Below are 26992 nucleotides of genomic sequence, written 5' to 3'. Positions count from 1 at the left end.
TTCATTTGACAATGAATGTGATGGTATTAATGCTTTTTATCATGGTGTTTTTTATTTTAAAGCATTACCTTGTGATTGTGTATATGAAACTGTGTCGGTTGTAGAAAACTTAGGAAATAATGTATTTCATATTGATTCTTCCACTAGTTTGGATAAGTCATCCTTGTGGCATTGTCATCTTAGACATGTCAACAAGAAGCGTAAAGGCCAACTCCAAAAGGCTAGACTCTTGGAGTCATTTCACTTAAAGTCAAATGATAGTTGTGAATCTTGTTTACCTGGAAAAATGACTAAGTCACCTTTCACTGGTACTTATGCTAGGAGTGCGGGTTTGTTGGATTTCATACACACCGATTTATGTGGGCCCTTCAGAACCTCCACAAGGGATGGTAATCACTTCTGTGTGACTTTCACTGATGATTAAAATAGATATGGTTATGTCTACTTAATCAAGCATAAGTTAGAAACCTTAGAGAAATTCAACGAGTTTAAACAAGAAGTGGAGAATCAATTGGGCATGATGATAAAGATGCTCCGATCCGATCTAGGTGGTGAGTATCTTAGTATCGAGTTCCTTGACTATCTTAAGGAATGTAGAATTGTTTCACTATTGACAACTCCTAGGACACCATAGCTGAATGGTGTGGCTGAGAGGCGCAATCAAACCTTGTTGGACATGGTTCGTTGCATGATGAGTCGAGCTTCATTACCAATCTCATTATAGGGGTACGCCTTAGAGACTAACACTTATATCCTTAATCTAGTCTCTACCAAAAACGTTGCTAAAACACCTCACGAGACATGGACTGGGAAACTTCCCACTTTAGACCACATCAAGATTTGTGGTTGTGAGGCTTTCGTGTGGCGTGAGACCAACGAGAAGCTCGAACCTCGAATTGAGTCATGTATTTTCATTGGCTACCCACAAAATTCCTTTGGTTATCTCTTCTATAGACCGAGTGACGATGTTGTCTTTGTGGCGAGGATAGGAGTCTTTCGTGAGAGAGAGTTCATAAGCCAAGGAAACAGTGGGAGGCAAATTGACCTTGAAGAACTTCAAGAGTCAAGTGGTGAAGGAACCTCAAACACTAGCAATCAACCTGAGGAGGAAACTCATGTTGAGCCGATGGATGAGACGACTGTACCTCTAAGGTATTCCACAAGAGTTAGGAGCACGCCATATTTTTATTATGGTTTCCATATTAATACAGAAGGTGATGCATTTATCAGTGATAGTACACAGATAAATTTGGATGAACCTAACAACTTTAAGGAAGCCATGGCAGACCCTGAGTCTACCAAATGGAAAGAGTCAATGGACAGCAAGATTCAGTCCATGTATGACAATCAAGTTTGGAACTTGGTTGACAATGTACCGGGTCGTTAGACAGTCGGATGCAAATGGATCTTCAAGAATAAGACCGACATGGATGGTAATGTACACACTTATAAGGCGCAACTGGTTGCGAAGGGCTTTACTCAAACTCCAGGAGTTGATTATGATGAAACCTTCTCACCAGTAGCAAAGATTAAGTCTATTAGGGTTATGCTAGGCACATCTGCATTTCATGATTATGAAATATGGCAAATGGATGTCAGATCCGCTTCCCTTAATGGAAAGTTCGCTGAGGATGTTTCCATGAGTTAGCCAGAGGGTTTTGTTGATGCAAAGTACCCTAATAGAGTGTGTAAGCTTGAGAAATCCATATATGGATTGAAATAAGCATCTCGCTGATGGAAACTTTGTTTCGATGAGAAAGTCAAAGAGTTTGGATTTTCGAGGAGCGATGATGAGTCTTGTATATATGATAAGGCTAATGGGATTACACTTAGCTTTTTGGTATTGTATGTGGATGACATAGCACTCATAGGAAATGACATCCCAACCTTGCAAGAGCTTAAGTCCTGGCTTGGGAAGTGTTTCGCTATGAAAGACCTTGGAGAAGCCGCCTATTTCCTAGGGATAAGGATATTGAGAGACAGGAGTAAGAAACTAGGTGACTTAGTCAAAGTACCTACTTGGATAAGGTGTTGAAAAGTTTCATCATGCAGGATTCCAAGAAAGGTGACTTACCGATCTAGAGTAATGCCAAACTGAGTAAGACTCAGACCCCGAGTATAGAGGTTGATATAGCTTAGATGAGTCGAGTACCATATGCTTCAGCTGTAGGATCGATCATGTATGCTATGACTTCTACTCGCGGTGATGTGGCCTTTGCTTTGAGCATGGTCAGAAGATATCAAGGGAATCCGAGCAAAGCGCACTGGACTGCGGAGAAGAATATTTTCAAGTACCTAAGGAGGACTAGGTAATGGGTCCTTACCCTTGGTGGGAGTAATGACTGGAGAGTAGTAAGGTATAGTGATTCCATCTTTTAGACTGACAGGGATAATTTCCGCTCTCAGTTGCGCAGGAACTTTACCCTAAATGGAGTACCAATTGTTTGGAAAAGTTCAAAGTAGGAGACAGTAGCTGATTCAACTTGCGAATCAAAGTATATAGCAGCCAGCGAGGCGGTAAAGGAGGAAATATGGCTGAAGAACTTCATCGGAGACCTTAGAGTTGTACCAGCTATAAACGACCCTATGGAGATTTTCTGTGATAACGAGAGTGCAGATTCCTTAGCCAAGGAATCAAGGGATCATGGCACATCTAGGCATATCGATAGAAAATACCACATCATTAGACATCAAATAGAAGAAGGAATCGTCGTGGAAGAGAGGGTATCATCGGATAAGAACCCAGTAGATCCCCTCACGAAGGGACTGTGTAGGGTTAAACATTTACAGCATGCGAGGCACATTGGGCTAAAGGATGATATTACTTTTAGTAATTAGATAGTTTTTCGAAACTTGTAATAGTTGAAATGTAATTGACATTTAATGTTTAAATAAAAGGTGTTTTTATTTGCTAGTATGGTACTGTCTTGTGTCAATCATTTATTATTGTTTCATTTTGCATGTGTTGACTTCCAGAATAATTATGTTATGGTATATCATATTATTCAAACTATCCACAGTCAATCATACTTTGGAAGTAGGTATTGAAATAAGATTGTCATGAATTGGGTTTGTAGATTTGTCTGATTTGTATTAGACATAGCAATTGTTCCTGAAACATTCATGAGTGCACATATGTTATGAGTATTGGATTCAACCCACACTTACTTGTATCACTTCATGGGATTTATCTCGAGTGATCATGTGATAGTAATATCATATAAGTCTTTAAACCAAGAGATATGAGTTTTTGACTATAAGTTGCTTATACATTGATAGTATAAAAACGCATCAGTAACTTGATGTTATAAAACGTGTTATTCTGTAGAATTTGATGATTAGTTAGTACGAGCATATGAGTCGAAGTTTATCTATTCCTTTTATTCCTTGGAGGATTAAAAGTGATATCTCGGGCCCCTCGATGATTTTGTTTTGACTCATGTGACGGGCCCGGTCAGAACTAAATTGATGTTTTCGATTAAGTTCTATGTCAAACAAATCAGAAATCAGGAAACAAATTGCTGGACAGTAAGTACGACGTTGTTCCATGTATTTTTTCCGACTAATATCTAGAACAAAGGAGTATATGATCACTTATCTAAAATGGCACAACTTAGTTTCGTGAGACCTTGAAGGAGCTATGATTGCTAGTTGCATCCTGAAGTCGTACTTACAACTATATTTATTAGACTTATCCAAGTGGGAGACTGGTGGTTAAGGTGTCTAAGTCCATAACTATATTTGGTATGTACTTGACCCATTTTGGCATGGTCCATTTGGGTTGCATGGCATCAGAACATTTGGATAGATTTTTGTGAGAAGAAGATATTTATGGTTTATTAATATATTATAAGTTCTAGTATATTAATATGAATTATCTAATTAGTATTGATCAAGAATTAGTTTGGAATTAATTTCGTCATTAAAAGAGACTAATTAAATAAATGGGGATTTATTTGGTAAATGTCACACCCTAAAACCAAGAACGGCGGAAACGTTCTAGGGCGGAGGACGTCATGTATAATATCAACAACAATGTAACGTAGTAAACAAGAAACAACATCATCCATTGCATTAATAAAATAATTATTATACAATTGTGTTCTGTCAAATTTTGATAAACACTAAAGCATAAATCAAAATGAAAGATAAGTCTTGAACAAGCTCCATCTTCCTTTCTCCTTGCATCGGTACCTGACTATGATGACCTGAGGATACAAGTAATTTTGAAAACGAGTATCAACTTTGAAGCTGGTGAGATCATAAGTATTTAGTGTCTTAATTTGTATGTAAGAATTTGTAAGTCTATGTATTGTAAGAATTTGTAAGTGTATATGAATTGTAAGTGTTTGTAAAACGCTAGAATCCCTATGATTCCTTCTAGTAACAAAAGGAGTCTTCTACCAAGATTTAACTGTTCTCAATGTAATCTTCTACCAACACCTAACTGTGTTACTATTATTATTATTATAAGAAATTTTATCCTTTGGTACTAGGATACCTAAATACAATTCACCTCATTGGTTATGTGAATGAGTCACAAAATAAAGGTAATAATATAACAAACCCGAATATTACCCTTTGGTACTAGGGTAACTATCATAGTTAACTTTAAGACATCTGTAGACGTACTCTCACCTCTGTTGCTAACAGCTGGGTATAGGAATAGTTAATCGCTTAAAGTATACCTGTAATGGTACCAACCGTTGCCATCCGTGGATGTGCTTTTACCTCTGTAGCTAACAGAGATTCTAGGAATGGTCAATCCCACAATCGTATCCTTTGGTACTAGGATATTAAATCCATTCTATCTCGTCGAATATGTGATTGTATCACAAGGTAAAGATAAAATTGAGGATTTGATAACATAGTCGATACATATATAATGTAATAGGACTCCTCCTGATATATCTATGTAAAAGTACTCCTATAAGTGTGATCATGTAATAATATAGTAGAGTACTGTAAGGTTCTATGTGTGCTAGTTGTAATGTGTGTTCTCTCTATCTAGCAAGTATAGTAATGTAATTGTTCTAGTATAGTTGTATATGTTCTCGTCCTAGTATAGTTGTATATGTTCTCATAGTATAGTTGTATATGTTCTAGTATGATCCTGTGTTACCCCGATGGTAACTTACTAATGATGTGTCTAGTACGTATGAATATGGAAGTACTTTTATGTCTATATATGTATATTTGATATATAATTAATATGGAAATGACCTTCGGATGGTCACCCGAAATCCCACCAGACCACATCCAAATCGAGAAAAAGGAAATAGGGCGGATGGCCTTCCTAAGCCCTTTAAACATTATTTATCCATCTATACATATATGGGCATGCAATTTATAATATAAAAACATAAATAAGTTTCGTAAGATATTTGAAACAGAAATATTATTTTAAGAAAAGATCGACTTGATGTCAATCTATAAAACAATTTGAAGGCATAAGTTTGATAAAACAGTTTAAGTATAAGGAAACATTTGTTTGAAACACAGTTGTAAATAAGTTTGAAATATGATATACAGAGTAAGAGGTACAGTGTAATAAGGAGTTTAAAACATATAAAATGTTTATAAAAATCATTTGAAGGAAACTGTTTGGTAAAATGGCTAATGAGTAGCCAAATCATTTGAATGTTGTATATTAATCACATGTGATTGACGTAATATGTAATATAATCCTACTTACTAATCACATGTGATTGGCATAATAAGTATCATAATTCTACTTGTATCCCCCCCATAAAACATTTAAAATAGTTTAAAACATTAGTTAAGGGGTATGAACTCACCTGCAGTAAGTGATTGGAATTGAACGGGCTGTTATCGTACGGAAGGATCGGACAAGTGCTTGGTGTCAAGTGAAGACTTAGACACACACAAAGTGTTGTGTTTTGAGCATTCTAACACTCCTAAGTGTACATGCAACCCTAAATACCTTGGATCTATGTTTTCTCTATTATACATGCAAATAAGAACTTCCAAGGTATTATCCTAATCTAGCATATAAAACAATGAATATAACAAGATAGAATACATACCTCTTCCATGTAGAAAGTCTTCATGAAGCTTGAGTGCCTAGTGCCCCAAGTGTGACACCTCAAATGGAATCACAATCATCAAAACACTTAGAATAGCTTGAGAGAATTCTACAACTCATGAAATCGGCTAGCCCTTTCTTTTCACACACTAGTGAAATACTAGTTTTCAATTTTGTCAAGAATAAGATCTTTATATAGTGTTACAATTAGGGTAAACCCTAATTGTCATGACTTTCCATTTCCTTGGATCCATGGGTACAAATACACCATGGAGCATCCATGGACCATCCTATGGGTTTTAGCCCAACTTGATTATCCATGGAGCATTAGCCCACTATACAAGTATGGATGATTTACACAATCAACCCATATATTTAATTAGTCTTCTTTTGATCACTTAATTAATCCTAGATTAATTCTTGATCAATACTAATTAAATAATCTTATTATTCTTATTATTAATATACTAGAACTTATAATATATTAATAACCATAAGTGTCTTATTTCTCTCATTATAGTCTATCCAAGTGCATGATGGTATGCAACCCAAATGGACCATGCCGGGTCGGGTCAAGTCTTACCAATTATAGTTATGGACTTAGACATTAATCCAACAGTCTCCCACTTGGATAAGTCTAAAACTATTATAGCGTATGACTTCAGGAACCAACTGGCAATCGTAGCTCTCAAAAGCTTCTGTCGAACTCTGACCTTGTAGATGAACTTTGACCTTTGTCAGTGACTTGTCTATTAGATAAGGGATCATATATTCCTCCATTCTAGATATCATATAGACTGAGACATGGATTATAATCATTCTCTCTGTCCATTTGTTGTTTCCCGATTTTCGATTTATGACGACTGACTAATTGAACAAATCAAATCAGTCCTGGCCCAGCCGAGCACTTCCATTTGTCATCACCAAATCATCGAGGGGCCCACATATATCGCTTTTATCCCGAAGGTAAAAGGAATGGATAAACTTCGACTCATATGGCTTGTTCTACTACTTGTTGAATCATACACAAAGGCACGTTTTATAGCACCGAGTTACCAAATGCGGTTTCGTGCAATTAATGTACTATCAACTCATAGTAACAACTCATATCTCTAGGTTTGAAGAATATAAGATATTATCGTCTCATGATCACTCGTGATAAAATCCATGAAGTGATTCTAGTGAGCGCGGGTTGAATCCAATACTCAGAACTTATGAGCACTCATGAGTGTTGTAGCTCTTTGTCCAACACCTTAGACCTCTACAAGCCAACCCATGACAGTCTTAATTCATATCTACTTCCAACATATGACCGACTGTGGATGGTTTGAATAACTTAGTCATTCCGAAAGAATAACCTAGTTTATTCGGGATGTCAAAACATGCAAAATGAAACACAATAATAATCGAATCCAATATGGTATCAACTCATAAATAAAACACCTTTTATTTATCACCATATGATTACACATTATTCATTGCATACTGTTTCAGCTGTCAACTTTATTCTTGAATTTAAAACAATAGTTGTCCCATGCTCCAAGCATGTACACTATGTTTTCTAAACACTAGTCATGCCACACACCAAGTATGCATACTATGTTTGTCTATGACCTTTACTTTGTGAACTAGATCAATTGAACATAACTTCAATGATTCTCTTTTCACACTCCCAAATCCTTACTGCAAATGCAAGAATTCCAAATTCATGCCAAAAATCTGTTAGATTCTAAACTTATATGCATTAATCCTCTTGTAACGATTACGCACAAACTCACAAAGACTTGGCAACAATCATTACAGAGTATTCCAAAGGAGATCAACTCCTTGGAAATATCCTTTTTGCATTAAGTTTCCTTAATCTTACACAGATTGAAAATTCTAACTTTGAAACATTTCCATATTCCATTTTGACTATCACTTCTGAACGAGAGTTGCCTCCTTACAGATTATGTCAATATGGTCCTTCCAGAATTATCACTATACTTCCAACTGTTCTTGAGCAACCAAACTTTGGTAAACCTTAGATTGTCCTCGACAATTGTTTAATCCTTTTAGTCATATCCAGTTCTAAACCTTTTTCCCTTCTTAATGCCCCAGGCATTTGGAAAATTTTAGAAAGAGTGAATATAGCACATGTAATCGATCATATATCCGAAGCATATGGGACACAATTCATGATGTTTCACATAAAGACTAAACCAGTCTTTTTGCTATAATATTTCCATTTCAATTTGCCAAGTTCTCATAATTCAGATTATGAAAAGGGATGCCGTAATCATAATCGAATTTTAGAATGCAAATAATGGATCCATATATAGAATTTCCTTATGTTGAGCCATTCCAACATGAAATTCATATATATCCTTGACTAAATGATTGAAACCTCACGATCTAAGCTTATAGATTTGAGATGAAGTATAATTTCCTCTCCCTTAATTATAGCAAAACAACTCTTTCCCAATTGAAACTTTTGTTTTCTATAATTAACATTGCTAACTTGCAATACTTATCATAATTATCATGCTCCCACTAACATGATGATTATTAGCATAACACTTATGCTCCCACTAGCTTTGACATGTACTCAGAAATCAGCTGACTTTCTCACCAAAGTTCGGATTTCTGATACAAGATTGTTTTGATAGAACTTTATCAAAATCATACACCTTTCCTTAGATAGCTCATGGGTGTGTCTAAACAATTTCAAGAACTATGAAAAGGGATGCCGTAATCATAGTCTTGATTGTTTTGACCTTTGCCATTTCTCACAAGTCCATATTAGTGTGCCGGTTAACCACACGCGCTCCACTAACGACTTTGAGAATGCAAATATCACAATTGCTATCTAGATAAAATCTACTTAGTGAAAGTGTTTCCTCACCATCATTTTCATGAATCAGAGAGAAACCTTATGACACTTAGATTTAATGGTGTATGAGTTCCTACCCATAAGAATTTGTCAAAACCATAATCTCAAGACAAAGATAATGACAAATCCAAAACCATATGGATTGAACTCAATCTTAACTTCTTGCCACCTGGCAGCTCAAGGGCCTGCCATTGCTTCCAAGTTGTTATGCAACAAACTGAGAACTCTAAGAACTCATATGCAAAGCCAACTTTAACTGGAATGGGCACAGAATATGTCAACACGATAGGTTATAAACCTCAAATTGTGTGCTAGAGAAGAACTTTAGGTTTTATTCTTGATTAGTTCTTGAGACTTTCAAGACCTTTAAGACTCCCACTGACCTCTTGACCTATAAGACTCCTTTGTCAAACATCCAAGAGATAATGCGGATTCTAATCAAGACAAACACTTCACACAATTGGCCTAAGTTGGTCTTTGTTTTATCCAAAACATCACAACTTACCAATTTCAAATGTACAAGAGTAGAAAACTTTTACTCTTACATTTGACAAGTGTTTTAAACCTTCTTTAAGACATGTCACTCAAATTACAATCTTGGAGTATGACTCTAAGGCTTGTAGTATGACTCATCTTCTTGATTTAACCATTTCAACAATTCAAGATCCCTCTTCTTAGTCATAAGAATGCACTAAGGTTTCCTCAGAGAAATAATTGTGATATGGTTTCTTAATCATTAAGATGATCACAAAACTGATACTAAAGTACTCTCCCATCTTTTAAGATTTGAGAAACTTTTATCCTTCTGCCTAATTTGATTCTTCTTATTCGCTCTGCCATACATTGGAACCTTTTTTCCAATGTCTCAGAGTTACACTTAAGCATGTAAGTATAATCATATTTACTGAGCTTTAGTAAACTATGACGAATAATCTTATCGATCTTTTTTGGTGGACTTAATCAGTGCACAAGAATGTGTACTCGATCCCTTAGTCCTTTACTTGACTCACACATCCATGTGAACGAGTAATTAGTCTTAATTTTTCCAAAACTTGAAAGTTCTCATTCATCATGCTATATAACTTGCACGATTCCAAGTTTCGGTCCAATTGAAACTTGGGTGATGAGAATCTTTCCTTATTTGGTAAATCTAGACATTACCACAAATGAAAGAATCAATTTCATATTTCCACTCTTGCTATTAATGGAATCATATAAGCAACAATTTTTTCCAAATGCCATTGTAAGGATTTTTTTTTAAAATAAATAAAATCAAAAATTTTTCTTTTATTTTAAAACTTTGCGGAAAAACTTATCCTTACAATCCATATGAAAACTTGTTGTTATCTATTCCTAAGCAAAAATATCATAACTCCTAAGAAGTAGCTCAAGAATCCGATCTTCAAGCTATGCGATAGAAATCCATCTACGCCATCAGATTCAGCATATTCTTTCTTTAAGTTTCTTCACTTTTCTTTGATTCTTAAAACATCACCATGTGACCTAGTCACATCATGTATCAAGAATCTCAGAATAGAAACTTAATAGAGTTAGATAGTGGACTTTACCTGAAGTAGAGTCAAACTTATCGACTTTAACATCCTTAGGTAAATTTTGGCAGCTTCGCAACCAATGCCCCTTTCTTTGGCAATACAAACATATGGACCCTTTGATAATGGTACACGAGACTATCACAGACTTAGCTTTTCTCTTTACCATTTGGTCAACCGAGTTGACAATGGCCGATCCCTTTCCACTGGGAAGAGAGAGATTTAATAGATATCATTGTCAATGTCCATGAAGTTTAGGAAGTTGATCTTAGCAAATAGATAAGATCATTAAGGGTCTTGTCATAGTCTGTTTCATAGGTGTCCCAAAGGAACTCACTATGTGACTTAGAAAGTGATTGAACCATCAACTTTCTCAAGACTTTGACACCCAACTCTCCCGGCTTGTCAATATGTGACTACATCTCCAAGACGTGACCACACCTAGACCTTGCCTTGCCAATAGGGCCTGAGTGACCTTAAACTTTTCAAGAACTTGTGGGTTGGGGAGAATAATTAGAGGAGGAGAAAGAAGTATGATATCCATGGGACATCATCCTCATTAGGAAACCTTGTTCCAAAAGATTTGGGAAGACCATAGGTGCCTAAACCAGACAACTTTTGGGAGATATTCAAGATAGTTGATTTAAAGTCCTTAATATGACACCCAATATGAAATATTAAGGCTAGGACCCAACAAACTATTTTATAACTTAGAAGAGGTATGCCGTAATCCAAGCTATAAAATATTTGAAGGTAGGTGAATGATGATTCACCAATTTCCACCAAGATAAACGAAATGTATTATTAGGTTTTAATTGGTTTTGAAACTCCTAGATCTTTGAGATTCATTGAACTTTTCAAAGGCATGTTTCAATCTCGAGTGTGCCCTTCAGGTTTTGTGACTGGGATGTCGAGGATCACAAAACAAGGTGTGAAGTAACCATGCAAATCACTTGGTACCCTTAATAAATTACCCCTCAATCGATGTGCAGGTTAACCACACACGCTCCATCGATACTATGATAAATATTAAGTCACCCTTTACCTACCTTGTTAAGTACGAGTTAGTGTGCCGGTTAACCACACACGCTCCACTAACGACTTAGACAAAGTGTAAAGTGTAATTTCATGGGTTAGCACCTTATTCACATTTTTCCTAAGTAACTAAGATTGGGTATTATTAAGAGTTTAGTTACTTAGTATTATCATTAATACTTTTAATGAAGGGAGAATTCTAGTCCTGTCAAACCCGTTCGGCTAACGACCCTCCACCAGTCAAGCAAGCAGTGGGTGAGAGTGGACACCCATTAAGTTGCCATTTTATAGGCAACAACCTTATACCCACCTTATAGACCGGCTTCGTGAATGAGGCGTACTAGCGGTAAGACTGACTTTACTCTTATACATATATATATTATTAACTTATAATATTATAAAGTATAAGGGTTGAAATTTAACTTTTAAAATTCTAAGGGCTAACTTGGAATTAAAGTATTCATAAGTGAAAACTTTTCAAATTCCAAAACTTGAGGGCAAGTTTTGAAACTATTCAAAACTAATTAATTCCATAACTTATGTGTTTAAAGTAGTTTTAATCCAAAAACTCTTCAAGTTCCATAACTTGAGGACAAGTTATGGAAGACTTTAAACTAATAAAAGAACTAACTTTTTCTTTATTTTATAACTTATGGATTTAATTATGGTTACATATTTTTTCTTTTAATGAAGTGACTCTTGAACTTCCATCACTTGAGGACAAGTTATGGAGTCATAAAAATTATTCAATGACACAAGACTCTTCATTTTGTAACCATTGCCAACTCTTATGAATTTTATGAGTCTTTAATGTGACTCTTCATGTAACTTGAGGACAAGTTACACAAACACATTTTATACTCAACTCTTAGATTAAAATGGATTGAAAACAACTATTTCAATTAACTTTTCTATTAATCTAAGCAACTCATAAGAACAAGATAATTCAAATTAAACTTTTTCATGTAATTACTCTAAACCTTAAACTAATACAAAACATGAATCTATTGACAATTATCTTTGAAAATGGATTAGCATGAACATTACCACATCAAAAATAAGTTTATAAGTTCAAAAACAACTTAGGGTAATGTTCCTAGTCCATTTCTAGCCAAAAACATCGAATACACGCTGTCTGGGGGTCCAACTCGTCGAGTGCACGAACCAACTCGGCGAGTTGGATGCATTTTGCCTTGGACTCGGCGAGTCCATTCATGGACTCGGCGAGTCTGCTGGGCAGACAGCATCAAAACTCGATTTTCCAGCTTCTATTGCAGGTATAACAAGAAAACAAGCCTAGGCTCTGATACCACTGTTGTTTTTGAGCATTCTAACACTCCTAAGTGTACATGCAACCCTAAATACCTTGGATCTATGTTTTCTCTATTATACATGCAAATAAGAACTTCCAAGGTATTATCCTAATCTAGCATATAAAACAATGAATATAACAAGATAGAATACATACCTCTTCTATGTAGAAAGTCTTCATGAAGCTTGAGTGCCTAGTGCCCCAAGTGTGACACCTCAAATGGAATCACAATCATCAAAACACTTAGAATAGCTTGAGAGAATTCTACAACTCATTAAATCGGCTAGCCCTTTCTTTTCACACACTAGTGAAATACTAGTTTTCAATTTTGTCAAGAATAAGATCTTTATATAGTGTTACGATTAGGGTAAACCCTAATTGTCATGACTTTCCATTTCCTTGGATCCATGGGTACAAATACACCATGGAGCACCCATGGACCATCCTATGGGTTTTAGCCCAACTTGATTATCCATGGAGCATTAGCCCACTATACAAGTATGGATGATTTACACAATCAACCCATATATTTAATTAGTCTTCTTTTGATCACTTAATTAATCCTAGATTAATTCTTGATCAATACTAATTAAATAATCTTATTATTCTTATTATTAATATACTAGAACTTATAATATATTAATAACCATAAGTGTCTTATTTCTCTCATTATAGTCTATCCAAGTGCATGATGGTATGCAACCCAAATGGACCATGTCGGGTCGGGTCAAGTCTTACCAATTATAGTTATGGACTTAGACATTAATCCAATACAAAGATCCTCATTACATATGAAGACATATGTTTATAAATAATTAGAGATTAAATCACTAATTATACAAGTATAAACATTTAAACGCGAGGACAACACTTTTGGTTAAGTGTTAGGAGGCTAATGGGTTGCAACAAAGGAGTGCAATGCCCCTAATGGAAGATTAAGGTCAAAAGACCATATTCATTGGAGTTTACGACCCAGGGGAGTAAGTTCCTGGCCGTAGACTCTCAACCAAGTCTTGAAATGGAGCTTAGAATTATCACAACTCTAGTGGGGAATTGTTTCAAGGCTTAACAAGTGTTTCAGGTACCATATTGACTCCTATGGGGAGTTTACGTCCCAAAGACCCTATTCCCTTGGAGTTTACGGCCGTAAACTCCCTTGGTAGGGTTCTTATGGAGCATTTAAGTCTCTATAACAACTAGGAACAATTCTAGGCTTTAGTACTTGGCTTTAGGAGGGTTTATGGCACCATTTGGTACGATTTTATGGAGTTTACGGCCTTGGAACCTTTTGGGCCGTAAACTCCCTCACACATGGGGTTCTAAATGTTTTAGCTAGTCCATAACTCATTTAGGTACATGCCCAAATTGTCTCTTGGCTTAAGGAAGTGTTTAGGGTGTCCTTTGACCCCTTTATGGGAGTTTACGGCCCAAGAACCACTCTTGGCCGTAAACTCTTCAATACTTGTGCTTTTCTTATGTTTCCTAGGTCCTAAACACATTAGGGTATTTGTCTAAAATAGAGTCCAAGCCTTTGGGGGTGATTAGGGCACTCTTAGCCCTTGAAAAAGGGGTTTACGGCCCAAGAGCATATCCTTGGCTGTAAACTCCTAAAACTTATATGATTTTTATTGATTTCTAGCCTCTAATGTTCATACATAAAGTCCTAAGCTAGTTACCTAACAAGGAAATGGGACTAGATGGCCTTTAGCCCTTGTTTTGGAGTTTACACCCCAAGAACGTTCTTGGGCCGTAAGCTCTCGGATCTTGTATTTTGGACATGTAAATAATGTTATTAAGCATATAACAAGTATTAAAACACATCTATGAAAGTAGACTCACAATCTGGGATGAAAACCCGCAGATCCGTAAGAGAGAAATTGGCTTTTCTCTAATTGAAATTCAACTAATGAACCCATTTGGTTCAGAATTCTATTTATAGTCCTGAGATTTTTGGCAGAAAATATTTCTATTCTCGGAATGGATTCTAATGATCTAGGGTAATGGAATTACAGTGTTGCACAAAATCCTAGTGCATCAACTCTCCTAATATCTCCTTAGGTGTAAAAACCCTGAAAACTGCCAAACTTATACCATAAGTCTGAATTTTCACTGTAACTGCTCTACTTCTATTGGATTTAAATGGTTTGATTAGAATGGAAATTTTGGGTTGTCACATCATCCCCCTGTTAAAGGGAATTTCGTCCCGAAATTAGAATTTAGGCATGGAAGCATGCACGAATGATCCAGTCGTGAGGAGGAAACTTCCTAATCGATTGGTTCTAGCGCACTTAAGTGAAATCGGGCTCTCGGTTGGTATTCCAATGAAATTTCACTAACTGGCGACGGCGTGATTCGTCCGCTTGACCTCTCGGTCGAGGGTCACTACGGTTCTAATACGAAGGCGAGGATCTCGACGAGTGGACTTGCAAGAGTCCTAACGAAAGGTATGGTTTCACGATCGAGATGCGAAGGGTAGAATCTACGTTACTGAGTTCGCGGAGTAGGTCTAGTTTGTGCGAGGCACAGGACCGATTCTGATAAGAATCTCGGAGGTCCCGTCTAACTTGGATTTAGCTTTCCACGCTTTACGAAGTGTATTAAGCCATTCTCAGAGTGAGTTATCCTAAAGAACTTGGTCACTTACTTGGAATCTCAAAGGTTCCTTTTCCTCCTTAACTTCCCAGTCAAAGGCCACCCCTTGCTGGGTCAAAGTCGTACGAGTTTCTGTAGCTTGCGAGGAGTTCTGAATGAACTAAGGCGGTAGGTCGGTAAGACCTACAATCTAGCGAAAGACTGTCGGCGCCTCTGGTGTCGATAAATGCTCAATGGTTTTTGACCAATTGAAAGAGTACTCAAAATTTCCCACATTACTAACAGTGTGTCCTAGAAATTTGACTCTTCAATTTCAAAACTCGTGCCTAGAGAACTTTGCTAAAAGTTCCTCTGTAGGAAATGTTTTCATGGGTTTTCTTCATACTACGGGGGTAGATAAGTAAGTCATTACATGGAGAAATGATGAATCGATCCAAGTAAGAAAGACGTAACCCTATTCATTTAGCTCATGAAAACCATGGGCGTATTGGTCCTATCCGAACGGTACCACTACGGACTTGAAGTGTCCGTATCGAGTTCAGGAGATAGTCTTCCGGACATCTTTCCCTAACACTCGAACTGGTGATATTCGGATTTCAGATCCATTCTTGGAAGCAGTTTCTTTCCTTGTGTTTGCTCAACCATTTTGTCTATGCGAGGCAGAGATAACGATTTCTATGAAAATCTTGACGGAGTCCTCGATAACCGAGGTACATACTATGCGATCCGTCTATCTCTGTGAGAATATGACCGGGGTTCTCTAGGGTGAGAAACCTAGTCTTCTAATTCTAATTCTGTGTGGTTCGCTTAGTTGTTTGCACTGTTCTGGTATCTCCGTGGGTGTTTAAACTATAGAGCAATCTGTTTTCGGGAGTCGTACTGGGTTCTAAGTCTGTTCACATGACGATGTGATTACTCGTATACTTAGGTAGTTCTCCATCCTGAAGTCCATTTTAGAATTCATACAGGGCTTCACGATCACAATTTCGTGTATACAAGTCGTATATAATTAAGATTGAAAAGGTAGTCGAATAACTGATTCTTCCTTGCCCTCACTTCCCAATGAGGAAAAGAGTTAAGGCGAAATCATTAATTCTAAACCTGTAGAATCTTGATTATATAACACTCTTATGTATACCTTCCTCAGTGATAGATCGTCCGCATGAATTCCTGGATTGAACTTGACGTACTGCACGAGTGGTACTTCGGGGATTTCTTCGGAAAGAAAATAACTAAGAGGTACTCCTGGAATGAGTACTTCGGGGATTTCTTCGGAAAGAGAATAACTAAGAGGTACTCTTGGCATGAGTACTTCGGTGTTCTGATATGACGGCTTCGCTGGAAAGTGATCTAGAAGAAGGAGATATACGTATGAAGCTGTTTTCGTGAGAATCAAATTTAGTCGAGTTGTATGATAATGTCGGAATCATACTGAAACTTAAAGACATTAGATTTGGATATAAGATGATTATAGACAAAACACAACCGTGCAACCATGAACAGAGTTACAGTACTTTCGATTTACCACAAGACTATTGCCGCGAATAAGATATACTACAAAAGACAAGTATACGCAGCACGAGAATTCCTATACAGACAGGGTCTCGCAAAAGGTAAGACTCTAGTTGCACTAGTTGTAAACAGTTTGAACACATACTTAAATACTGCCAAAAGGGAGTGAACCTATGCTATAGCAAGGTTCAGGGTTTAAACTCCTCCTGTTCCCCTGTTGCTCTTCACTGATGGGCAGTCCCTCTTGAGGTGTCCTATTACACCACATATATGGCATATCTGAGAAGTTCTGACATTTGTGGTTGAAGTAGTGTGTTGGACCGGAATATTGCAGTAGCGGATGGTGTGTCCCTTCTTGTTGCTGTTTAAGCACTGCATTTCCCAACAGAGCCCATGGTGGTGATAATTGCATTTGATGCATTTTGGGAGTTTTCCAGCGTAAGGTCTGACTGGATTAACTAGGATACCAAAAAGAATGGCAGTGGGGAGTACAGACGTCGTGGCTGTGAAGGTTGCCACTGGTTGTTGTCTTTTGCTCATTCCATGTGGTGACTTTCCCTTAACTCCATCCCTGAACTTTCGTTTGCTATTCTTAGGCTTACGATTCGGAGTGTTGTGGTAGGTCGTTGTTCCTGGATGTACTTGGTTGTCAATTTGATTGGATTCGTTGATACCCATTCCGCTAATATTTGCATTGTTAGCGTTTAGGTGGGTCAGAACAGCTGCTACGACAGTAAAAACTGCGACTAGAAAGGCAGCTACATCAATATAAAGGGTAGGGAATTCGTTGTTCAGGTGACTATTTCCGCATGGAGGCATGATTTCTGCAATACGAAAGAAAGGACTTTGTGAGCGATTTTGGTTAACCCTAGATGTACTTAGATTGTTCTTGAAAAGAGTAAGAGTATGATCTCGAAAGTTTGACCTACATCCTTATGATGCAGTCCTAGTAAAGAATGAAAGTATGTTCGCGAAGGTTTGACCTACATCCCTATGATGCAGTCCTAGTACGGAATGGAAGTACGTTCGTAGAATGGTCTCAAAACGTTTGTCGTTCGAGCTGAGGTATCATGGGTTGGTGAATAACAAGATCCAACCACTGAAAGAGACTTGGAAATGTCTCCCGAGATAAACCATTATAGTCGAATGAATTGACCAAAGCATGTTTCAGATAGACTCTAATGAAAGAATGATAAGAGTACTTGAATGAAGAATGACACAGAAGTTAGCCGGCTGTCAATACCTTTGATATTCACGATGTAAAGATTCTGGAAAATGACCTTGTAAAGGTCTTACATCATATCCACAGAAGATAGTTCCTGACAGCATAAAGACCTAACTAAAGTACTTACGGTACAAGATAATTTCATAGAAAATGCCACATCGGGCATAGATAGACTAATACGATTCCTCTTTATAAGGAAATAAAGTAAAGCGTCTACTACTGGCGACGGTCATACCTCTGGTGAACTCTTAGTTCAGCTAATTCACATTCCATGTCAAGTAGGTGTCTTTTGCACACCATCTGGCGTACTCGGAGATCTATAACTTCGGCTCGTGATCCCGCCAGTGCTTGTAGCAGGGTTTCATGGTTCCTCTCTGATCTCTCGTGAGCATCTTCTAGATGAATGGTGTGGAGGGTATGCATTCTAGCATAGGCGACTACTTCTGTAATCTGATGTAGGGCTGTCCCGCCTTGAATCTCATTTCGGGTCACTCTGCTGACCGAGATTGGCAAGACTCCATCTGCTGAGCCCCCTTTGCTCAAGTCGTAAAAGCTTCGGTCGCCATCAAATGGCATAGACTGATCTTGTCATTGGCTCCCTGTTTCCAAGCATTCCACTTACCCAGGGTCGGCCATGAAAAGTCGGACGAGGGTTAGGAATTGGAACGGGAGTTGCTCGGGGTAGGTTCTCAACTTCTGGTTCGGAGTTAGAATCATAAGAAAGGTCTTCATCATGGTGATCATCCAAGGGGATAGGATGATCATTCTCTGGTTCTTTTCCAAACCAACCAACTATGACTTCATTCGGAAGATACTGGTTGTCAAGGGGATGGAGTCCAGCTATGATTTCTATGCGAGAATTTAGGGTAAGAGGATAATTATTAGACGAACTATCTAGATAATTATTTAGAAAATCTTCATTAGTTACATCGCTATTTGTGAAGTGCATACCAGCTATGTGTAATCTAAACAGGATAGACCTTCGAATAAGTGACCTTAATTCCAAATTCACACAGAATAGGGGTAAGGCAAAATTATCACAGATTCTAAGTCTATAACATCCTCATTACATAAAGCCTCAGTGTATCCACTTAGCAACTATCAACTTAATAATGAATATCCCGTTTTAGTTCTCAAGTATAAAGTACTTATAGTAACACCAAATACTCCTATAGTATTTTAATTTTTAATGTTATGTTCTATTATTCTCATTGTGGTAGGGTTGGTAAGATTTTAGCATTGTTGCAACCACACACTTAAACTTAGGCACATGCTAGTCAACCCTCGGATAATATAGGTGATCAGGCTATATATTCCCAGTTTTGACCATATGTCTCTAAGCCCACTTGTGTTGTCCAACAATCGTAATTCTTTTGTACTGTCCTAGTGACACTGATTTTAGTATGAATGCAGCACGTATATTTTATTAAATATTTTATTATTTAAAGTATAGACTCTTGGTCAGAGTATTTTTAATCCCTTATGTATTTATAGTTAGTATATCTTTTATGGGTTGATATACTTAATTCACTATAAACAATGCTCTGATACCAATCTGTCACATCCGAAAACCAAGAACGGCGGAAACGTTCTGGGGCGGAGGACGTCATGTATAATATCAACAACAATGTAAAGTAGTAAACAAGCAACAACATCATCCATTGAATTAATAAAATAATTATTATACAATTGTGTTCTGTCAAATTTTGATAAACACTAAAGCATAAATCAAAATGAAAGATAAGTCTTGAACAAGCTCCATCTTCCTTTCTCCTTGCATCGGCACCTGACTATGATGACCTGAGGATACAAGTAATTTTGAAAACGAGTATCAGCTTTGAAGCTGGTGAGATCATAAGTATTTAGTGTCTTAATTTGTATGTAAGAATTTGTAAGTCTATGTATTGTAAGAATTTGTAAGTGTATATGAATTGTAAGTGTTTGAAAAACCCTAGAATCCCTATGATTCCTTCTAGTAACAAAAGGAGTCTTCTACCAAGATTTAACTGTTCTCAATGTAATCTTCTACCAAGACCTAACTGTGTTACTATTATTATTATTATAAGAAATTGTATCCTTTGGTACTAGGATACCTAAATACAATTCACCTCATTGGTTATGTGAATGAGTCACAAAACAAAGGTAATAATATAACAAACCTGAATATTACCCTTTGGTACTAGGGTAACTATCATAGTTAACTTTAAGACATCCGTAGACGTACTCTCACCTCTGTTGCTAACAGCTGGGTATAGGAATAGTTAATCCCTTAAAGTATACCTGTAATGGTACCAACCGTTGCCATCCGTGGATGTGCTTTTACCTCTGTAGCTAACAGAGATTCTAGGAATGGTCAATCCCACAATCGTATCCTTTGGTACTAGGATATTAAATCCATTCTATCTCGTCGAATATGTGATTGTATCACAAGGTAAAGATAAAATTGAGGATTTGATAACAGAGTCGATACATATAAAATGTAATAGGACTCCTCCTGATATATCTACGTAAAAGTACTCATATAAGTGTGATCATGTAATAATATAGTAGAGTACTGTAAGGTTCTACGTGTGCTAGCAGTAATGTGTGTTCTCTCTATCTAGCAACTATAGTAATGTAATTGTTCTAGTATAGTTGTATATGTTCTCGTCCTAGTATAGTTGTATATGTTCTCATAGTATAGTTGTATATGTTCTAGTATGATCCTGTGTTACCCCGATGGTAACTTACTAATGATGTGTCTAGTACGTATGAATATGGAAGTACTTTTATGTCTATATATGTATATTTGATATATAATTAATATGGAAACGACCTTCGGATGGTCACCCGAAATCCCACCAGACCACATCCAAATCGAGAAAAAGGAAATAGGGCGGATGGCCTTCCTAAGCCCTTTAAACATTATTTATACATCTATACATATATGGGCATGCAATTTATAATATAAAAGCATAAATAAGTTTTGTAAGATATTTGAAATAGAAATATTATTTTAAGAAAAGATCGACTTGATGTCAATCTATAAAACAATTTGAAGGCATAAGTTTGATAAAACAGTTTAAGTATAAGGAAACATTTGTTTGAAACACAGTTGTAAATAAGTTTGAAATATGATATACAGAGTAAGAGGTACAGTGTAATAAGGAGTTTAAAACATATAAAATGTTTATAAAAATCATTTGAAGGAAACTCTTTGGTAAAATGGCTAATGAGTAGCCAAATCATTTGAATGTTGTATATTAATCACATGTGATTGATGTAATATGTAATATAATCCTACTTACTAATCACATGTGATTGGCATAATAAGTAGTATGATTCTACTTGTATCCCCCCCCCATAAAACATTTAAAATAGTTTAAAACATTAGTTAAGGGGTATGAACTCACCTGCAGTAAGTGACTGGAATTGAACAGGCTGTTATCGTACGGAAGGATCAGACAAGTGCTTGGTGTCAAGTGAAGACTTAGACACACACAAAGATCCTAATTACATATGAAGACATATGTTTATAAATAATTAGAGATTAAATCACTAATTATACAAGTATAAACATTTAAACGCGAGGACAACACTTTTGGTCAAGTGTTAGGAGGCTAATGGGTTGCAACAAAGGAGTGCAATGCCCCTAATGGAAGATTAAGCTCAAAAGACCATATTCATTGGAGTTTACGGCCCAAGGGAGTAAGTTCCTGGACGTAAACTCTCAACCAAGTCTTGAAATGGAGCTTAGAATTATCACAACTCTAGTGGGGAATTGTTTCAAGGCTTAGCAAGTGTTTAAGGTACCATATTGACTCCTATGGGGAGTTTACGGCCCAAAGACCGTATTCCCTTGGAGTTTACGGCCGTAAACTCCCTTTTTAGGGTTCTTATGGAGCATTTAAGTCTCTATAACAACTAGGAACAATTCTAGGCTTTAGTACTTGGCTTTAGGAGGGTTTATGGTACCATTTGGTACCATTTTATGGACTTTACGGCCTTGGAACCTTTTGGGCCGAAAACTCCCTCACACATGGGGTTCTAAATGTTTTAGCTAGTACATAACTCATTTAGGTACATGCCCAAATTGTCTCTTGGCTCAAGGAAGTGTTTAGGGTGTCCTTTGACCCCTTTATGGGAGTTTAAGGCCCAAGAACCACTCTTGGCCGTAAAATCTTCAATACTTGTGCATTTCTTATGTTTCCTAGGTCCTAAACACATTAGGGTATTTGTCTAAAATAGAGTCCAAGCATTTGGGGGTGATTAGGGCACTCTTAGCCCTTGAAAAAGGGGTTTACGGCCCAAGAGCATATCCTTGGCCGTAAACTCCTAAAACTTATATGATTTTGATTGATTTCTAGCCTCTAATGTTCATACATAAAGTCCTAAGCTAGTTACCTAACAAGGAAATGGGACTAGATGGCCTTTAGGCCTTGTTTTGGAGTTTACACCCCAAGAACGTTCTTGGGCCGTATGCTCCCGGATCTTGTATTTTAGACATGTAAATAATGTTATTAAGCATATAAAAAGTATTAAAACACATCTATGAAAGTAGACTCACAATCTGGGATGAAAACCCGAAGATCCGTGAGAGAGAAATTGGCTTTTCTCTAATTGGAATTCAACTAATGAACCCATTTGGTTCAGAATTCTATTTATAGTCCTGAGATTTTTGGCTGAAAATATTTCTATTCTCGGAATGGATTCTAATGATCTAGGGTAATGGAATTACAGTGTTGCACAAAATCCTAGTGCATCCACTCTCCTAATATCTCCTTAGGTGTAAAAACCCTGAAAACTGCCAAACTTATACCATAAGTCTGAATTTTCACTGTAACTGCTCTACTTCTATTGGATTGAAATGGTTTGATTAGAATGGAAATTTCGGGTTGTCACAGTAAATCATTCATTCTTATGTGGTGGGCTTATGGTCCATAGTTCTTCATGATGGGCTAAACCCATGTGGTTACCCATGGATCATGAAGAATATGGAAAGGCATGAGTTACATGGTGTAACCCTAATATGCATACTATATAAAGAAGCCTCATCCTTGTAAAATCGGCACTTAAATGATTCTATTCAGCGCTAGCCGATTTTGGTGCACATTCATCTTCTCTCAAGTTATTCCATGTGTTGGTGGTGTTGTGTGAAGCATTTGAGGCATCACATTTGGAGTGCTAGGCTCACAATGTCTTAAGGAATCCAAGCTACAAGAAAGATACATCATTCTACTAGTTTTTATATTCATATCCCCCAATCATATGCTAGTTAGGATGAATCCTTGGAAACATGAAAATTTGCATGTATAATAGAGAAAACATAGATCCAAGGTTTCTAGGGTTGCATATACACCATAAGAGTATTAGAATGCTCAAAACCCATCATTTTAGTAATAGCACAGGTTTGCTACAGTGTTCATGAGTACTCCTGGAATAAGATTCGAGTATTGGATTCAACCTACGCTCATTTGAATCACTTCATGGATTTTATCACGAGTTATCATGAGACGATTGTTGGATTAGGTGTCTAAGTTCATAACTATTTCTAGAATGTACTTGACCCGATAAGCACGGTCCATTTGGGTTGCATGGCATTGCAACACTTGGATAGACTTAATGAGAGAAATGACACTTAAGTTTTATTAATATATTATAAGTTCTAATGTATTAATAATATTATTCAATTAGTATTGATCAAGAATTGATTTAGAATAAATTTGGTGATCAAAAGGAGACTAATTAAATATACGGGGTTGATTGTGTAAATCATCCATTCTTTTATAGTGGGCTAATGATCCATGGTTTATTGAATTGGGCTAAAGCCCATAAGGTGTTCCATGGATAGTCCATGGAGGTTATAAACCCATGGATCATGGAATATGAAAATCCATGTCAATTAGGGTTTACATGATGTAACCCTAGTTGTGACACAACTATAAAAGGACCCCATGGGCTACCAAAATCGGCACTATGTGTAGAACAGGAGGTCTAGCTGATTTTGAGTGATAATGTACTTCTCTCAAAGTTATTCCAAGAGTGTTGGTGTTGTGTGAAACATTTGAGGCATCACAATTGAGGTGCTAGGCTCACAAGGCTCTCAAGGAATCCATGCAACAAGAAAGGTATGTTCTCCTACTAGCTTTTATGTTTCAAAGTTCCCTATGCCATGCTAGTTAGGTTAAGAATGTTAGAAAATCAAATTTGAATGTATCTTAGTAAAACATAGACCCAAGATTTCTAAGGTTGCATGTACACCTTAGGAGTGTTAGAATGCTAAAAACCCCTTCAGTGGTATCAGAGCCTAGGCTTGTTTTCTTGATACTTGATGCAAATTGTTGAAAAAACTCAAGATTTATGCATTCTACTAAGTGAACTCGGTTAGGGTGCGAAGTCACGCGTGAATGAGGCTTTACCCACTTGTATCTGTAATTAGTTGCCTTTTTCTATAAGGAAGTGAGTGGCACTCATTATATGTATGGAACCACTTTGGAGTGTTAGACTAGAGAGAGAAACTTTGTACAAACCCATTTGTATGTTCTTTCTAGATCTAATATGATCTTACACAGATTTGTTTACTCCTTGTGTTCTTGAGTTTACATGATGATTTAGTAGATCTTTTCTTATTCTGCACATGTCATCATAATCAATACCACTACAATTGGTAACAGAGCGGGTGTTCTTGATTGTATCAAGAATTGATCCTTGATGGATATCTTGATTTGGTGATTCTTCATGTTCTTATTGATCTTCGTGCTTTGAGAGTGTTTGTGTTCTAGAAATCAAATTTTTTCTTGATTTGATCCATAATTCGATTTTCTCTCTGTAGAATACTTGTTTGTTTCACGTTCTCTTTCTAGAGATCTTCTTTATTATCATTTTCTCTCTCTAGAAAACCCAAGTTCTTATCGTCTGATTTGAAAGAAAAGAAGCAATTATGGAGAAATGGATGAGACATAGTAAAGATGTTCAAGGTGAATACTCTTTTGAATATCTTCTTTATAGCTTGATTGTTGGATTGAAAAGTGAAAGTGATATTGTTGTAAATGGAGAAAAGAATGAAGTTGGAGAATTAATTAGTTGTCTAATTTTTCAAACCAAAGATTTGTTTGATCGTTTGCTTACAACATATCAAAAAAGACAAAGAAATAGAAGAGATGGAGAAGTCATAAAAGGAATTTCTCATGCTGAATGCAAATATGGAACCAGTAAACTTGAATATTATGCAGATTGTCGTGAAGCTCGAGAAGGTGTTCTTGATGATGATCTTGATGTTCATGAAAAAGTAGTTCGAGTTGATTTTCATGATGAAAATTTTTTTTGCTCGATTGGAGTTCAAACCGTTGATATTTTGTGTTCTTATGATTTGTTTGAAGGAATGATTCCTTATCAGAAGTCGATGATACAAGAAATTCACAAGTATGAAACTCCAAAAGATTAGATTAAAATTCACAAAGTTGATGTTGTGGAAAGTGGGTTTGTTCATGAAGGCAAGTCTTCAAGATGCAAAAAGATGAGAAAGAAAAAGAAGAAGAAGATTAATCGCAAAAACAAGCGGGTTTAGTCACAAAAATCGTCAAATGCTGTGAAGTTGAAATTCGTGAAGCAAATTTGGGTTCCAAAGCAACAATCTCCAAATGTTGCATTCAATTTGAATTCAAACCCAAAAGTGTTGGTTGTTCTTTTGAAGATGTTCTAAAATCGTTGAAGCACACGAAGAACACGAAGAACGAGCTGTACATCTCGCATAGCGGGTGGTACAATGTTCAAATTGGAGATTTTGTCATTCCAACAAGAGAATCAATATCTTCTAAATTTGATTCGTTCGTTGAAAACAGAACTCGATTCTTCAAAAAGGTATCTCAAATTCTCAAATGGATTCGAAAACGTCCATGATTTTATTTCATATTTTGCGTTTTTCATTTTTGATCGATTTATCTCATTGGATCAAATCTGTTTCAACACCATTGAGTGATCCAATATTTTTTTAAAGATCAAGCTCAAAACAAACATTTAATTTTGTTTTGATTAATTCATAAGCCCAAAGTCGAATTATACTGTTCATATAGCCCAATTGTGTTAAAAAATTGATCGTTCATAATCCACATTTCGTAGCACATCCCAAACTGTTTTGTTACTATTCCTGGATCCAGTTGCTATCCTTTTATTCACATCAATTATCATGTATCATATTCTCTCTCTGTGAATCGAATATATGAATTTTGTTCAAAAGGTCAATTATTGAATGATGTTTGAAGTCGATTGGTGATTTCACTCTCCGATTTTAGTCGTTCGCTGATTTTGATTTCAACATATCCTGGAGTCGATGTTCGATCATGTTACTAGTTGTTGGGGTCAACTTGATTTGATATCAGGTCGAATCAAAATGGTTATTGAATAGAGATTGACAAGTAGTTGAACTAGAATCGAACGACTTCGATGTGTGTATCATTTCATTTGATGTCTTGAGGATGATTGTGAATGAAAGCTAAAGGTTAATTTTGGAATCGAAGTGTAAAAGACAAACACAGAAAGTCAAAATTGATGACATTGAAAATCTTTGAGAATCGATGGTTGAAAGTGAACAGGGAATATATATTTGGAGTTGGAATCGACTTCGAATGTTGATATGTTGATGGCAATTTGATTTTGGAGCCGATTTTTTTTAATTTCGTGAATGGACAGCGAACAGCGATTGTTTTGATTTCGAAGACTGGTTGGTTTGAAATCAGTATTGGAATAAACTGTTTTGAAATAGAAAGAAGGAAATTGAAGATTTGGGGAATCAAATCGATGGTTTCAAAAGAAAGGATTTTGATTGGTGTTCATCAATAACTGTTTATAGGGGTCAAACAAAGAAAAGTCA

The sequence above is a fragment of the Lactuca sativa genome, chromosome 8 (assembly GCF_002870075.4).
Source record: "Lactuca sativa cultivar Salinas chromosome 8, Lsat_Salinas_v11, whole genome shotgun sequence".
NCBI classification, from domain to species: domain Eukaryota; kingdom Viridiplantae; phylum Streptophyta; class Magnoliopsida; order Asterales; family Asteraceae; genus Lactuca; species Lactuca sativa.
This window is presented reverse-complemented; position numbering follows the sequence as displayed.